Here is a 19,027-nt window from a genome sequence, read left to right as displayed (position 1 = left end):
ATCTCTCTCTCTCTCTCTCTCTCTCTCTCTCTCTCTCTCTCTCTCTCTCTCTCTCTCACTCTCTCTCACTCTCTCTCTCTCTTTCTCTCACTCTCTCTCTCCTCTCTCTCTCTCTCTCTCTCTCTTTCATCGCTATTACTCGGTCTCTCTCCCTCTCCCTTTTCATCCACACCGTTCTCTCTCGTTCTTTCTCTAGTTGCGTTGCTTTCTATATAGCGTAGTTACATGGTCGTAACCTCGCGCGTAGAGAAAGTACGGATCAGCCATATACGATTATGGTAGATCCAAATGCGAAACCACCTGCACAGTATTATATCAAACGCAAGAGTAAAACAATACATTATTATGACATTGACATCGGTAGTAATGCATTGCCATCTTACCCTCGTATAATGAATGTGCACGTATGAGCCCTGCAAACGAAGCTGAGCCGCTAGGTTATTATTAACGATTTTTCACGAATCTACGCATCTACTCGTCTCTGCAAATGGGAACTAGGAGCCGCACAACACGCATCATGCGTCTCTCGCTTCCTGAGTCGCTTATTACCTGCAAATGAAATTTCGCCAGCGTCTACATTTATAGCCCAGCGACGCCCCCACCCCGTAGAAGTAACGCCAGTGAAATAAACCTTCGACGAACCGGAAACTATACCTGTATTAACCGCAGTATATATAGGCGTATATAGGTATCAAGAGTGAATAACAATAGATTCTAATAGATAATAATAGATCTATTATTATTCACTCCTGTAGGTATGTATTGGCGACTATAAGGGTGGTATACGCTACGGCGCGACTCACGAAACTCGCTCGTGCTTCTGGCTGCTCGCTGGCGCCTCTCGCTTCATGGTGAAGGCGTGAAATCCGCCGTCATTACGGTGATTAATTAACAACGGAGCGAACAATGGAACAAGGGAACAATGGCGCAGGCGTCATCAACAATAGAGCGTCCATGAATCTCAGGAAATAAATATTCCAAGTAAATAAGTCTTGAAATAAGTGCGAGCTGGAAGTGGTGCGATGCTGTACAAGTACGTTCTCTCTCCCTCGCTCTCGTTGTCGCTTGATCTCTCCGTTTTTTTTCTCTATCTCTCACGCTCTCCTCCCTTCACGCTCGCACTCTCGTTCACTCTCCAGCTCTCTCAAATCGTACACGCGCACGTACGCGCGTACCCACCCACACATGAGCAAAGAGAGAGGAAGAAAGAGAAAAAAGAGGGGAAGAAAGAAAGAAAAGAGACAGCGAGAAAGAAAGAAAGAAAAACAGAGAGAGAAGAAAAGAAAGAAAGAGAGAGAGAGAGAGAGAGAGGAAAAGCGAGAGAAGAGAAAGGAGAGAGAGAGAAAGTGAGAGAGAGAGAGAGAGAGAGAGAGAGAAAAGAGAAGAGAGAAGAGGGAGATAGAGAAAGAGAGACGAGAGGAGGAGAGAGAGCAGACGGAGAAGAAAGCGGAGACGAGAGAAGAGAGCGAGAGAGGAGAGAAATGTACGAAGAAGATGGGGAGATAAGAAAAGAAGAGGAGAGAGAGAGAGAGAGAGAGAGAGAGAGAGAGAGAGAGAGAGATAGGCGCTCTTGTCAACCGCGGCGGAAGCACAGTGTCAATGATAACTACGCGAAGCTAATAAATATGGCGCGATGTTTAATAAAATTCAATCTGGCCGCAAACCATCGGCTTCACGGTTGATCTAATTGCGCCGCAGCGCCCCCTAGGGGGCCGCCTAAACGCCTGATATAGTCGTCGTTGCGACTTCCGCGTCAAGTACGGGGGCTACGCTTCGGTCGCCTACTTCGATGCAACGTTATGCATTATTTACTAAGCTTCGTCCACACACTGATGTTCAATCTCATTTGGTTAATCGAGCACACAACTGTGTGGGGCGTAAACCGAGCCACACACAATTCTACTGAGCGTGGACGACTCGGTTTGATACCGTTTTTAGTACCACGTTTTGCGCGTTCGATTTTATTTACGTCATTATTTTTCCTCTCCCGAGAGAAAAAAACAACGTTGCTATGAAGCTCGCGCGGCGAAGACGGAGCGCTGTTCTATTATTTATGCGGGCGGAAAATATGGCGGCATTCACAGTGCACGGCAGCGAACTATTTTTTTCGGCGTATAGCGAATTTTATCCCGCTGCGACGGTTAGGCAGTCAAACATAGCGGCGGTTGTCGATGCGAAGTGAAACACGTGACGCATTGCGCGCGCGTGCGTAGTAGTAGCGAGAACCCGCGAACAAACGCTCATTACAAACAAAGCGGATGCATTAGGGGGCGCTAAATCTAGCGCACAAACACGAAATGCTAACGAACGAATTAGCGTGAATTCACCAACGCCTGTGAGATCCTCCCTCTCTACAGCGGCACTCGCAGACGACACAATCACGATCGCACGCGCAGGGAGCGTTTGTCATGATTCGTTTTGCGCCAATTAAGAAGCGAATTCTAACACGCGTCCCTCGCGGCCTCTTGTGCTGAATAATGATTGGCGTCGGCGGTTTACGTGCGAGCGTAAATCTAGGCGATTGAGTGTCGCCGTGTTTACTTCGTGTCACGTCCTTCGATTATCATTCCTAATTCCACGCATACGCTCACGCTTGCACGCTCACACACACACACACACACACAACAACAACAACAACAACAACAACAACAACAACAACAACATACACACAACACATGCATGCACACACACACACACACACACACACACACACACACACACACACACACACACACACACACACACACACACACACACACACACACACACACACATACACACACACGCACGCGCGCGCGCGCGCGAACGAATTAAAATCGCGCGCTGTATTAATGTGTTCAGCGCACGAGTTGGTACGGGGCGCACTTACGCCTCCTGCCGGCAGCGGCATGGACTTTAAACCTTTAACTCCGCGCACTACAATCAGTTTAGCCGCCGCCCACGCATGCGCAGATCATCAGACACCGCTGGAGAGCAGCCGCAATGACAGGCGGTTCAAACGTTGCGCGTGTGGTCGTGGATGCCGAAATTGACGGCTAACCTAAGCTTAAGCTATAGGAAGTAATCGAAGTAATCGATCGATCGAGGACGGTGGGACGAATGATAATGATGATGCTGATGCCGATGATTTATATATATACGGATATCTATTAGTCCAACGCATGTCTTCGAATAGACCGTATACGCAAGTGTGATGTGCACTGACCGCAATCCTTAGCCATCTAATGGGTATTAATTCTTCAACTGGTTTTGATTATATTTCGTCGGTTAGCTCAATAAGAAAAGACTACGATCTAGCATGTTGACTATCGTGGGTGTTATTAATAGTTGACCATGTTGTGTGCATCAGGGAAAGGATGCGCGTCGTTACTAATACTAACTATAGTTATGACATCGTAAAGTTAAAAATTGTCAGAACATTAGAAGCAAAGTGCTGTGCAGGAGTTACGCCATTTTACTGAAGACTCGCGACTGTCACGAGCATTGTCGCTGTTGCTGATAATTATGAGTCATCGGCGCTGCTAACCGTGGCGAGAACACGTGAGCCACATGTCTTAAGGAAACATGACGACCCGTGACGACAAGCACGCGTAATCAGGTGACACGGCGAGCGAGCGTCACGCTTCTAGCGTTGCTTCGCGCGACACCAGGTCGTCGACTGCACGACCTGTAACCAGATCTCGACATCAGACGCGACACGCGACGAACGACAGCTCGCTGCTTCGTCCGTCACGACTTCGCCGCTGTCTTGCTAATAACGAAACGTAACTGAATGCGTGTTATCGCCGTGTATAACACGCGTGCGAAATTTCTCGCGAGTGTTCGCTGCGCAGCGCGTCTAAAAATCGTAGCTTTCGTTTCTTCTCTGCGCATACAATAGATTGTACGCGTTTGCTTGGCGTGCAATTTTCCTGAGCAAACACGGCGCGGAATTATTAGCGTGCGCGCCTTCGCGCGTTTACAGACCATTAACGCTAACAATGGCCAACTGATATCAGTAGAACAATCTACCGGCGCGCTGTGTTTAGGTATTACGGTGGGAAATCAGCCAAGAATGAGATCGTATTTCAGTGTATGCGTGCGCTTGAATTTGTTATTTCTCATTAGAAAAGCTTAGAACTCTTTGCAATTGTTAATTTCAGAAACTAGAATCTTTGCCGAATCCGACATTGTAAGCGGCTCGTCCGGGGTGCGTTGCTGGGGCGGCCGGGTAATTTTCGAAGGAAGACTACTTTTTCGCGTAAACTCACATTGGAAAGTGGCCATTTCGAGTGTGTGTCGGCAAAAGCTTGTTTACCAAAAAAATGGAAGAATTTTTGAATTAACAACATATAGGTGTCACTTGCAACGTGGATTCAGGGGATGGCATTGTGATTTCTCAAAAAAATCGTTTGCTGATTTATGGGAATTTTTTCGCATGGGGTATGTATGGCCGCCAATGGGAAATGATTTCCCAGTGTGGTACCTTTACGGCTTCGTGGCTTACGAATTACAGCGCAATGGCTGCCGATGCTTACTAGCAGATTACTACACTCGCGAGGTGCATCTCCCGCTTTTTGCAAGTTACCAAACTCGCAAGGGGCGGTTTCGACGTCCGCGTTTTGCGGACTACCAAACTCGCAAGGCGCATCGTCCGTGTTTTACAGATTACCAAACTCGCACGGAGCATCGTCCGTGTTTTGCAGATTACCAAACTCACAAGGGGCGGTTTCGACGTCCGTGTTCAGATTACCAAACTCGCACGGAGCATCGTCCGTGTTTTGCAGATTACCAAACTCACAAGCCGCCTCGTCTGATTTTTACCGATTTTTAAACGCAGAGCTGGATATTCTGTGTTTTACGGATTACCAGGCACGCAGGTGCACCGTCCGAGTTTTACTGATTACCAAATACAGAGCTACATCATCCGTTTTTTACCAATCATCAGACACGCGAGTTGCATCATACGTGTTTTACCGATAGCTTAACACGCGGGATGCGTTATTCGGGTTTCACGGATTACCAAACACGCGTGATGCATCGTGGTTTACCGATTACCAAACATACGGTGGCCGCATGCGGGGGGGCGGAGCACGGCTGCTATTTTACGTACGCGCTGCTGCTGCTACCGTCCTACTGAATAACGCTTCCTGCTGATACCGCGCCCCTACTGATACCGCTGCTGCTTGCTACGCCTACTGATACGCTGCTGCCTGCTACCGCTACTGATACCGCTCCTGCTGCTACCGTTTACTGATACCGCCCTGCTGCTGCTACCGCTTACTGCTACCGCTCCTGCCTGCTACCGCTGCTGATACCGCCTGACATGGCTGCCCTTACGCTACTGCTACCGTTCGCTGCCTGCCTACTCGCCTGCGTGATACCGCTGCTGCTGCCTACCGCTTACTCGATTAACGGTGCTGCCTGCTACCGCTACTGATACCGCTCCTGCTGCGTCTACGTTACTGTATACGCTGCTGCTGCCGACCGCCTACTGATTTACCGTGCTGTGCGACCGCTTTACTGATACGCTGGCTGCTGCTACCGCTACTGATACCGCCTGCTGCTGACTACCGCTACTGATACGCTGCTGCTTGCTTACCGCCTGCTGCCTACCGCTCCTGCTGGCTACCGCTGCCTGCATCACGCTGCTGATGCTACCGCCCTACTGATTACCGCCTGCCTGCTGCCTACCGCTACTGATTACCGCCTCCTGCTGCTACCGCTACTGCTACGCTCTGCTGACCGCTCCTGCTGCCTACCGCCCTGCCTGATACCGCTGCCTGCCTGCTACGCTACTGATACCGCTGCTGCTTCGCCTACCGCTACTGATACCGCCTCCTGCTGCTACGCTACTGATACCGCCTCCTGCCCTGCTTACCGTTACTGATACCGCGTCCTGCTGCCTACCGTTACTGATACCGCTGCTGCTGCTACCGCTACTGATACCGCTGCTGCGCTGCTGACCGCTACTGCCTACCGCCTCTCTGCTGCCCTTACCGCTTGGGCCGCTGATACCTGTTCCGTTGCTGCTACGTTACTGATACCGCTGCCTGCTTGTACGCTACTGCTACCGCTCCTGCTGCTACCCGTTACTGATACCGCCCTCCTGCTGCTACCGCTTACTTGATTACCGCCCTGCCTCCTAACCCGCTACTGCTACGCTCCTGCTGCTACGCTACTGATACCGTTCCTTGCTGCTACCGTTACTGATACGCTGGCTGCTGCCCTACCGCCTACTGCTACGCTCCTGCTGCATACCGCTACTGATACCGCCTCCTGCTGCTACCGCTATGATACCGCTCCTGCTGCTACCGCTACTTGGATACCGCCTCCTGCTGCCTACCGTTACTGATACCGCTCCTGCTGCTACCGCTACTGATACCGCTCTGCTACCTTTAACCACCTTACTGATACCGCTGCTGCTGTACCGTACTGATACCGCTGTGCTGCTAGCGCTACTGATACGCTGCTGCGCCTACACGCTACTGGTATACGCTGCTCGCTGCTACCGCCTGCTGCTACCGCTCCTGCTGCTACCGCTGCTTGCATACCGTCGCTCCTGCTGGCTTAACCGCCTTACTGATACCGCTCCCTGCTGCTACCGCCTCCTGCCTACCGCTCCTGCGCTGCTACCGTTACTTGATACCGCTCCTTGCTGCTACCGCTACTGATACCGCTCTGTTGCTACGCTACTGATTACCGCTCCTGCTTGCTTTACCGCATGCTGATACCGCTCCTGCTGCTACGCTTACTGGTTACCGCCTTCCTGGTGCTGCTACCGCTTCTGATACGTCCTGCTGTACCGTACTTGATACGCTCCTGCTGTACCGCTACTGATACTCGCTCTGCTACCGTTACCGCTGCCTTTGATACCGACTGCTCGCTACCGCTGCCGCCGGCTGATACTGCTACCGCTGCCGCCTGCTGATACTGCTACCGCTGCCGCTTGCTCAGGGGCGGATACAGCATGGTTCGGGTGACGCAGTGTTCCATAGTATATTATTTTTTGTTCTTTGTCACAGCTAGTTTCTATGTCACAGCTAGGGAGGGTCCGGTGGGCCTGCCCACCCCCGGGAATTTTTAAAAAATTTAGGCATATATTTGGTGCATTCTGGCGTGAATTTTGATGGTCAATTCTGAAGCATACCCAGCTCGTGACCGGTCTTCTGGAACCGCGCTACTGCTACGTTAACCGCTGCTGATACGACTGCCGCTGCTGATTCCGCTGCGCTGCCGCTGCGTCTGCCGTGCCTGCTGCGCTGCCGCTGCTGCATGCCGCTGCCGCCTGCTGATGCCGCCTGCCGCCTACTGATACCGCTGACCGCTGCCGCTGCTGATACGCTGCTGATACTGCTGCCGCCCTGCCGCTGCTGATGCCGCGCTGCTTCATACGCTACCGCTACACTGCTCAATACCGCTGCTGCTACCGCCTGCTCGCTACGCTGCTGCTGCTGCCTACCGCTTACTGCCTACGCTGCTGGATACGCGACGCTGCTGATTACCGCTACACTGCTGATTACCGCTGTTGATACCGCTACCACTGCTTTTTTTTACTGCTACCGCCTGCCTGATACCGCACTACCACGTGCTGATACCCGCTGCTGATACCCCTATCACTGCTGATTACTGCTGCCGCTACCGCTGCTGATACCGCTGCTTGATACGCGTACGCTACCGCTGCCTGCATACTTGCTTGCCGCTACCGCTGCTGATACCGCTGCTGGCTAGACCGCTGCTGATACCGCTGCTGATACCGCCCTACTTGATTACGCTGCTCATAACCGCCTGCCGCACTACCGCTGCTGATTACTGCCACCGCTGCTGCTACCGCCTGCTGATACCGCTGCATGATACCGCCCTACCGCTGCTGATACCGCTGCCTGATACGCTGCTGCTACCGCCTTTGCTGCATATGCTGCCGTACCGCTGCCCTCAGACGCTACCGCCTGCTCAGACCGCTGCCGCTACCGCTGCTGCATACTGCCATCGCTGCTGCTTACCGCTGGCATGATACCGCCTGCTGATACCGCTACCGCTGCTGATACTGCTGCTGATACTCCTACCACTGCTGATACTGCTGCCGCTACCGCTGCTGATACCGCGCGCTACCGCGCTGATAACTGCCGACCGCTGCCTGCTACGCTGCCGCTACCGCTGCTGATACTGCCACCGCTGCTGCTACCGCTGCTGCTACCGCTAGCGCTGCTGATACCGCTGCCGCTACCGCTGCTGATACTGCCACCGCTGCTGCTACCGCTGCTGCTACCGCTAGCGCTGCTGATACCGCTGCCGCTACCGCTGCTGATACTGCCACCGCTGCTGCTACCGCTGCTGCTGCTGCTACCGCTGCTGATACCGCTGCTGATACCGCTACCGCTGCTGATACCGCTGCTGATACCGCTAGCGCTGCCGATACCGCTACCGCTGCTGATACCGCTGCTGATACCGCTGCAGTGATACTGCTGTCGCTGCCGCTGCTGATACCGCTGCCGCTAGCGCTGCTGGAGTAGCCGCGCCATCGATTTCTGCGTGCCGGGCCGCACAGCGCAGATACAGTAGCGCGGATGGGAAGAACACAATCTCACTATAAATGCCTGGATAGGTATGTGTAGGCTCAGCACACAGTTAAATAGAGTGGGCGAGGTCACAGTTAGATAGAGTGGGCCAGGTCACAGTTATATAGAGTGGGCCAGGTCACAGTTAGATAGAATGGGCGAGGTCACAGATTGCAATGGTTTTGTGGTGGTCGTGGTGGTGGTGGTGGTGGTGGTGGTGGTGGTGGTGGTGGTGGGGTGTTGGTGGTGGTGGTGGTGGTGGTAGTGGTGGTGATGATAGTGGGGGTGGAGGTGATGATAGTGGTGGTGGTCGCAAGGGATATCTTTTAAAACAAAGAAAGTAATTCGGTATTGGCAGAAAGACATCTCGTTAAGATGTTGCAGAGGCTGAGTGCTATATGAAATATGAATTCGGATATATATATATATATATATATATATATATAGTGTTTACGTTTATGACCTATCTGAAACAGCTCGCTCAGAAATTGTGTACGTACGCATGCGTGAAACACATACGCGCATGCGCGCAATATTTACACGTATGCGTGCAGTGCGCGTGCAGGCATCACATGAACGCATTCAATTTGTCGCAGAACATGCATGGTCACATTTACTGTATTGAAAAATTTCATGAACGCTGGATATCTTAATCGATCAACCTTTCTGCAAATGTTGTCTATTTATAGAGAGTTCTTAGTCTTTTAACGACTCCACCGAGGCAGGCATTTTTCATTTAAAGGAAAGCTTTATAACGATCTGGTTAAACTTGGGCGTGCGCACGACAATACGTTGAAGAGCACGACTGTTAGGGATACGATGATGAATGTACTGCACATGATACACGACTAGCTATACAAATATAACCCTTACCCTAGCCTTCCCCTTTACGTTAATCCTAACCCTAATCCTAATACTACCTCTCCTCATAACCTAAACCTAACACTAACCACAACCCTAGCTCTAATCCTAACCCTACACCTAACCTTACCTCTAACCCTAACCCTAACCCTAACCTTAACCCTAACACTAACCCTAACACTAGCTCTAACCCTAACCCTACACTTAACCTTACCTCTAACCCTAACATTAACCCTAAACCTAGCCCTAACCCTAACCCTAGCTCTAACCTTAAACCTACCACTAACCTTACCTCTAACCCTAACCCTAACCCTAACCCTAACCCTAACCCTAACCCTAAACCTACGATTAGCCTTACCTGGTTGAACCAGGTATGATATCTTATTTCATACGGTACACTAGATACGTAACTAGAATACGTGGATTGTAGGCGTCAGATACATTGAGGGGGGCTGCAAATGTAGTAACGTCATGTTACGTAGTTGGGCGCTGGGTGGCATGCGGTGCGACTGAGCCTGCGTCTACACGCATGCACAGTTGCACACATACATACATCAAGAGTAGATAATAGGAAATAGTAGATAATAGTCTCCTATTATCTACTCTTGATAAATGCACGTATGCACGCATACATGCACACATGCACGCATACATACACTCATGCACGCATACAAGCACGCATGCACGCATACATGCACGTATGCACGCATACATGCACGCATGCACGCATATATGCACGCATGCACGCATACATGCACGCATGCACGCATACATGCACGTATGCACGCATACATGCACGCATGCACGCATACATGCACGTATGCACGCATACATACACACATGCACGCATATATGCTATTTAACTCAGTTGCACTTCCTTCGTCATGTGGTTCTTCTATGCTACTCCACCGCGTGGCTTCCTCATTTACTTCCTCTTTCATTCAACTAATATATATATATATATTAGTATATATCAAGATGTACATAATTGAGATGTTATGTACTCCTATTATGTACTCTTGATATATATTATATATATATATATATATATATATATATATATATATATATATATATATATATCAGGAGCGTAATAATGCACAAATATACTGTTCATATATATATATATACTATATATATATATAATATCATATGACATATATATAATCTATATCTATATCTATATATATATATATATATATATAGTTTATATAATATACAAAATATTTGTCATTAATACGCTCCCTATATATAATATATATAATATGTCCTCTCTTCTCTGTCTTTTGTCTTTTCCTCCAACTGTTTTTTGTTTCCTGCAAGCAGCCGCCGTCGAGTAAAAAACTCACAGGGAAATTCAGTTTTTCCTGCAGAAAAATTTGCTCTACACAGCGGCGGCCCGACGCGTGCGCGCCGTATAATGATAGTTAATTAGGGTGCCTCGGCGTGATTGGCGCCAAGTGTTATATACGAACACGCGTGGTGCGGAGAGAGTGGTGTAGCAGAGGCTGCTCGGCCCCAGCAAGCTGTCAATCAAAAGATGTGCGTTGGCTTTGCGCAGTTCTTCGGCGAGGCTTATCAAATACTCGTAGTGTGGCACGAAATTGATCGTGCGGCGCGCGATGCGTGCATGTATGTGTGGCATGCGTGAATGTATTGCGTCATAGTGCATGTATGTGTGTATGGTCGTGCAGATGTCATTGCCCGTACATGGTGCCATGTATGGTGCAGAGCGTGCATGGCGTGCATGTGTGCATGTAGGGGTCATGCGTGCATATATGGCGTGCATGCGTGCATGGTATGCGTGGCATGCCAGTGCATTATGTGTGCATGCGTGCATGATGCCGTATATGCGCGTGCATGTATGTGTGCATGCGTGCATATATGCGTGCATGCGTGCATGTATGCGTGCATGTGTGCATGTATGTGTGCATGCGTGCATGTATGTGTGCATGCGTGCATGTAATGCGTGCATGCGTGCATGTATAGTGTGCATGCGCTGCATCGTATGCGTATATGCGTGCATGTATGGTATGCGTGCATATATGCGTGGCATGCGTGCATGTATGCGGCATGGTGTGATGTATGTGTTGCATGGCGTGCATGTATGTGCTGCATGCGTGGCATGCAATGCGGCACACCGTGCATGTATGCGGCAATGAGTGTCATGTATTTGCCATGCGGGCATGTATCGTGNCGCGAGTGAAGGCAATTCTACTGTACTTTTACACATCAATAACTCCGTAAACTCACCTTGACCTCTACTGTACTGCTATATCAACTCAATCCTTTCCACTGCGGTTTGATCATCTATGTCATGACTTCCTAGCCATTTTTTGTTATGATATTTAACTGCAAATGCGTAGAATACATTTATCCTCCACTCTCCTCTATTTCCTGTGAGCTTATAATTATATCCCCATACTACTCTCCTAGTACTAGTATCACACATTACTCCCTTTAGTACTAAGTACTGACTACTACTCTTTAGTACGAGCGGCAGCTTAATGTAAGCGGCTATAGACTCCCAGAGCCTTATACTAGAGCTACTGTCCCCGCGACAGGCACGAGCAGATTAGACCTGGTCCGCCCTCCGTACAGTTCTTACTCGCAATACACTCGACGCGCGGTGAACTCGTCGAGCGCGACGCCGGTGCCTAAAGTTAAACGATAACGGCTGCCTCGGACACGAACGTCGTGGTTTTTCATTATATTCTTTTCAATAACGATCGTAAAACTTCATTACAGGTGCTTTCTGTAGTAGAAACATTTGTTGAATCATAATGTGTCTGCTACATCTTGGGAATATTGGTGCTAATGTTTGCGTGTTATGAGCAGACATCATTGTATCCACCATGCAAATATTCTATCTTATGCCCTCAGCCAGCCATGGTCGTGCCGAATGTATCGCTATCGCTCTAGCGTAAAGATAAGCTAAGCGCTTCCGTCCTAGCGGAGAATGTCTATCTTTCATCCAGCGGGTGCTGTGACTCTGGTCTAGTACTTTATTCCTGGTGCTCCAGTCCCTTGGTTGCGAATTATATTAGGTTCAGCGTGAACATTGACTAAAACTGCGATATCTACGGCTTTACGGTACATAAAATCGATTTAAGACTTACGGTTCGTAAATAAAATCTCGTGAATTTATTTTAAAACAGTAGGTTGTGAATTATACGTGTATCAATGTGAAATTCAGAATTTTAGTCTCATAGGCGGAAAAGCGCTACTGTACCGAAAAATACTGAACTTTTGGAGAATTTATCTCAAACCTAGAGGAAAAAAAATCATAAAATACAAAAATATATCCTATATGTTTGTTCGTGATGTTTGTCTCGAAAATGCCACAATATTAATAGTTAACAAAATATTCGATTTTGACTATATTTATGACGCGCTAACCATAATCGTGTATTTAATTTTGATCTCTTGAGAGAAATCCAGAAGGATTTTACTTTTTCGAAACAGTTAGCTATACTAATTATCCACTTCTAATGTCCTCTATCCTCCCAAGGGAGCCTGACTGCCAAATTATGGTGAGGGCCAGTACAGTGACATCAAATAAACTAAGGGACAACTTCGTCACTTTACTAGCCTTATAATACCATACGAATTTACCGAACGCGTAACTCAATACCCAATCCAACTTGAGCTCAAGATCGACACATACATTCCCCATCATCGTGACCAACATCGTTGTCCTCGTAGACAGCCCTGTGGCGGCAACCTGCCATCAACAGTGCCGTAACGTACGTTGTCCTAAAACCTTCCGGTTTTGAAAAAATCGGAAACGCAGTAAAACTGAAACCTGCACCTGCTTCCGACCCCCACGAGGCCAACATTTACCTGAAAGACTATGACCGCAATAAAAAAAACATACGATCTCCCACACGAAATGTTTGCACGCAATAATATTCCTTGTCAATTTTGCGAGCCCAAAACAACCTAAATCAACTTTGCGACTTAAAACACTGAAAAGTAAACCCCTGCCCTATATACTTCTGAAATTAAAGAACTCAATCGGCGGCAAGATGTTAACCCTAATTACCTACTCAATACTAACTGATGGCTTGCTTGCTAAAACTGTGCTACCGCTGCTACTCAATTACTGCTGCTGCTACTACTCTCTGCTACTGCTGGGTTGCCAACAGACTTTCTCTGTGGCAGTCTTACGTAATAACCGAACACACCACAGTCAACGATAGTGAAACAATGCAAGTTACAGATACACGGCTGCGCCGGCATATCCTCAAATATACAATACAACGGCTGTTATCCACCGCTACCTTCCGCACTAAACCCACCAAATACGACTAGAGATATGCTCCTCCTCCTCCCCTCCCTCCTCCTCCCCTCTTCTGCTGCCCTGGCTGCTGCTCGCTTTGGCTGCTGCTCGCTGCGCTACTTTGCTCTGCTATACACTGTACAACTACTACTGCTACGCGCGTGATACTTGCTGGCTACTGGCTGGTTACTGGACTCGGCACTGCTGCTCACTGCCTGCTACTGGCGGCTGGCTCTGAGCTGCTGCTGCGCTCACTTGCCTACTTACTATGCTGCTCCCGCTACTGTGCTGCTGACTCGCTGCTGCCTAACAGCCTTTTCTCTGTTCCGAGTCTTACGTACAAAGCCCGGAACACACCACATCAACGATAGTGAAAAGCAGCCAGTCAGTAACGGTAGCGCGCATATAACATATAATCTACGATTTAAATACATCACATTCAATACCGAATGAAATCGAAGATATCATTAGTTTACAGAACTTTACACAACGGCCACAAGCGAGCCCCCGGAGCGCGCACGCAAGCGCGATATAATAACCGAAGAGGCTGAGTATATACCCCGCTTAGAGGTCATATTTTAGATATGATTATATGGGTATTGATAGCTCTTGAAGTAATCATAGTTATATATATATATTAGTATATAAGGGCGGTAGGGACGTAATATATACTAATACACGTATGGGTAGTTATCGCGAAATGGCGATCATGGGCCGAGTGGCCAAGTCGTGGATTGATCGGATATCGCACCGGCGATGTCGGCCGCCGACAGACGTAGCGAGCACAGCGCAGGGCCTCGCGACGAGGGCCTCACGCCTCTGCCCGCCCGACTCGCTTACCTGACGTAAAGCAACAGCCAGATGCTGACGTCGGAGCAGCGACCCTGTGACGACGCATAGCGACGTTTTGTTTGCCCGCCTTCATGTGACAGACCGTGACGAAACGCTAACTTGCATGTAGGCTCGGCACCACGCATGCAGACTTTAGCGCCTTGCCAGGAACTACGCGACACGCAATGCGCCCGTCAGTGACATGCTACGGTCTCTGGCACTTAACTATATCACCACGCCAAATACACATGCTTTTGAACAGAGCATTTTCGCAAAAAGCGTGAACCGACGGCAGTTGTGTATGTACGCGGTCATGCATGCCGGAGTGCGTGCGTGCGTAAGTGCGTACGTGCGTGTGTGCGTGCATGGACGTGTGTGCGAGAGAGACTGCGCGCGTTATTCCTCTGCAGATTATATCGTTATACTATTTATTTCACTATACCCCCCCCCATTGTAACCCATGTGAATATATTGCCTAGCACCAAGCACGCACCGCACAGCACGCACAACGCAGACGCACCACACACCACACACACAGCCACCTGCACACACACACACACACACACACACACACAAACAACACCGCACTACACACACCACACCACCCACACGCACACACACACACACACACACACAACACATCACACACACGCCGCGCTACGCACGCACGGCACACCAACACACGGCGGCGTTGTCGCACGCACGCAACGGCAGCCGCAGCGCCACGCGCGCGACGCCACTACACACACACACATTGCTCACACAACATTATATATAAATATATATATATATATATATATAGGTATATATTACTATATATATATATGCATAACGCGTGGCGTAACGCACGTGATTCTTTATGCGGATCCGACACACTACGACCCCCGCGCAGCGCACCACCTGGTCTGCCGCTCCGGCCTCTTTTCATTAGCCAGGCAAGCTGCATAATTCCCTAACCAGTGAAATCTCGTTACCTAATTAACGGTGCGCAATCAAAAGTCGCGAACTTAGAAATCCAGTACGGCAGTCATACCGTTTAACGTCGCGGGTTATAAATATCAACCTTCTGCATCCGCGACGGCGCTAAGACAGATAGAGACGTTGCGCGCGAGAAAGAAGAAGTCGAGATAGAAATAGGAAGTCATGTAAGGAAGGAGGGCGAAGGGGGAGAAGAGAGACGATAGAAGGGCAAAGAGCGAAAGGGGAGGCAAAGAGCCGAGAGTGCGCGCTCGCAGATGAGAGTAAACGTAGTACGAGAGCGAGCTCCGAGTGGACAGCGAGAGAGACAGAGAGGCAAAGAGGAGACAAAGAGCGGAGGGAGAACGAAGAGCGAGCGAGAGTGAGAGGACGCCTGAAAGTGGGTAAAGAGAGAAAGAGAGAGAGAGAGGGGAGAGAGAGCGAGAGAGAGGAGAGAGAGAGATGAGTCAGAGAGAAAGAGAGACTGTCAGAGCCGAGCATGGCCTGTCGCGTAGATTGCCTATACCTCTATCGATCCACTCATTCTTCCATTCGGGCGTTTATTATACGGAGTATATACGGTGCGTATCACGGTTCCTGCTATAGAAATCGAACCAAAGAACAAGCTCAATCTGTCGAATACCCCGTCTCTCGTCGCTCATAACCTTCTCCCTCTATAGATATTAACAGGTTGAAACGTGGTATCGATATAACATACAATAATATATACGTGTACATTTATACCATACGTATTATTTGACTCCTAATTTTGCGATTTCCTCTTGTAGAGAAGGTGTGCGCTGTAGATTTTACTGGCGGTTTATTTCGCAGTCCGTGGAGCTGATAGGGTCTATGTCCCCCAGGCTACTGCCGGAACGTACCCTGGGTACGGTGTCTGCTATATCGCAAACGTACTCTGGTAACTATCTAATATGCAGGACCGTGACCTTCGCCTGACTCCCAACCGTACCCTGACTTTCAGCGATGTCGTAATACATCGACCGCTTGTCGCGAAAGCGCCGCGTTTATGATCCCGTTCGTTGTTTCCGGTCCGTTTCCGCAAAATATTGTAACCCTCTACCTGTTCGTTTCACCCGTCCCGACCCTTTCTACAAGTGTCAGCGAGTCTATACGCGTTTCCAACCCATTAACATATAATCATACAACTGTTCCTGTTTCCACCACAAACCTTGGATCCATCTTTCCAAAATATTCTCGCGCGAAAATGCCGCGAAAATGTCGTAAACATTGCGAAAGGAATTAGCCATTACGCAAAAAAAGGCGCATGCCCGATCATCCGGCGATACTTGCAAAAGGATTGCGGCGCATCATGTATAATAGGCTTGAAATTTCTTCTTGGTTCACAGTTTCATACTACAATCCAACCTTTATTAAGAAGATATTAAACAGGTTCTGTATCCGTATATTTCAAATTTTGCGACATCAGGTAGGGGCGGAACAAGGACTGTCGAAGGGTACGTAGGCGAGTAAGCGAGGTACGTCGCCGACATATCAGATAGTTACCAGGGTACCGTTCCGGCAGTCCTGGGGGACATAGACGCCTCTCAGCGTCAGTGGAGACAGCGCGCGTCGCACGTATTTTGAAAGGAGAATAACACACAACCAGCACACACACATCACACAACCACACCACATCACACACAGCACACCACGACACACACACCCACACAACACCGCGCACACACTACATAATCGCCATCGCAATCATGTAAGAGAGAGAGAGAGAGAGAGAGAGAGAGAGAGAGAGAGGGAGAGAGAGAGAAAGAGATAGAGCGTCCGAGGGAACCATACTTGTAAGCATTCGAAAAGTCAGCATTGCGTTCGATGAATGGCCGTATGTATCGATCGGTGAGCCCGTATGTATAGGCCTACGTACATACAGCGGCCACTGTGTGTATGAATGTCGAGTCGGCCGGCGCGGTTGGTTTGTTCTAAGACAACGGCCGCTCGCGGTCGCCATCCAGCACTCCAACCATCCCCTGCTCTTCCACCCGCGCCGTGACAACACTATGTTGTGACCCCTGCGTGGCCTCTACCTGCCACGACACCCACAGTAAATCTTTATAGTGATCACTAGCACTGAACGACCACGAACTGACGACCACCGTTTTCTCGTGTAACGACCACATAACTTAACGAAAATAACTACCGCATATTCTGGCCGCTCCTTATAACGACCACCACCTAACACCCACCTCCTTACGACTCCTCCCACACACCCAACGACCTTATGAATTCTCCCTAAACACCTAACGAAATAGGACCTTACGATTCCTGCCCACATCTAGCGACTACTAACTTATGATCCCTCACCATACCTAACGATATAAGATATTACGAGCCCTCCCCCAAACCCAACGGCCATCATATTACGAGCCCTCCCCCAAACCTAACGATCATGACATTACGAGCCCTCCCCCAAACCCAACGACCATCACATAACGAGCCCTCTCCCAAACCTAACAACCATCACATTACGAGCCCTCCCCAAACCCAACGACCATCACATTACGAGCCCTCCCCCAAACCTCACAATCATTATATTACGAGCCCTCCCCCAAACCCAACGACCATCACATTACGAGCCCTCCCCCAAACCTAACGACCATCACATTACGAGCCCTCCCCCAAACGTAACGACCATCACATTACGAGCCCTCCTCCCCCAAACCTAACGACCATCCCATTACGAGCCCTCCCCCAAACCTAACAACCATCACATTACGAGCCCTCCCCCAAACGTAACGACCATCACATTACGAGCCCTCCTCCCCCAAACCCAACGACCATCACATTACGAGCCCTCCCCCAAACCTCACAATCACAGATGTAGACAGGTAACAGCGTAGACGAGAACAGTCCATTTGTATAATAGTATAACTAGTGAGTCCCTACATGTATATGGCGACACGAGTGCAGAGAGCGAAGTCGCGTGTTCTCTGATCTAGTGTTATCTATGATTAAGACAGTGCCTTCCTGACGCATGGCTACGTGACCGGATGTATAGGATGAGTAAACGAATTCACCCGCCACCTTCTATGAACCTCTCGCACGGCGTGTCTTAATGAAAATTGATCCTCACGTAGATCGCATACTAGAGAGAACATCGCCCCTATCCCTCCTCTCTCTCTCTCTCTCTCTCTCTCTCTCTCTCTCTCTCTCTCTCTTCCGCGCTCTCCCGCGCTCTCTCTCTCTCTCCTCTCTCCTTCGGCTCTTTCTCTCGTCTATCTCGTCCACGATCTCTCTCTTCTTTCTCTTTTCCCCCGTCTCTCGGCGCTTCTCTCTCTCTCTCCCTCCCTCTCTCCTCTCTCTCTCGTCTCTCTCTCCTCCTCCTCTCTCTTGCTCTCTCTCGCCTCCCTCCTGCTCGCTCCCTCTCTCTCTCTTTTTCTTCTTCGCCTATCTTTCCTTCTCTCTCTCTATCTCTCTCTCCTCTCCTCTCTCTCTCTCTCTCTCTTCTCTCTCTCTTCTCTCTCTCTGCTCTCTCTCTCTCGTCTCATTTTCCCGGACCCCCCCCTATCTTTCCTTCTATCTCTTCTTC

The 19,027-nt window shown here is 49.4% G+C and overlaps 1 pseudogene; it reads left to right on the top strand.

Annotated features, from left to right (window-relative positions):
- Nucleotides 1-14,380: 14,380 nt before the first annotated feature.
- LOC106809769 overlaps nt 14,381-19,027 on the top strand; it is a 5,186-nt pseudogene continuing 539 nt past the window's right edge.

Source organism: Priapulus caudatus, unplaced genomic scaffold (genome assembly GCF_000485595.1).
Source record: "Priapulus caudatus unplaced genomic scaffold, Priapulus_caudatus-5.0.1 Scaffold383, whole genome shotgun sequence".
NCBI lineage: Eukaryota > Metazoa > Priapulida > Priapulimorpha > Priapulimorphida > Priapulidae > Priapulus > Priapulus caudatus.
The sequence above is the reverse complement of the archived record's forward strand: the minus strand, read 5'-3'. Positions and strand labels throughout refer to the sequence as shown.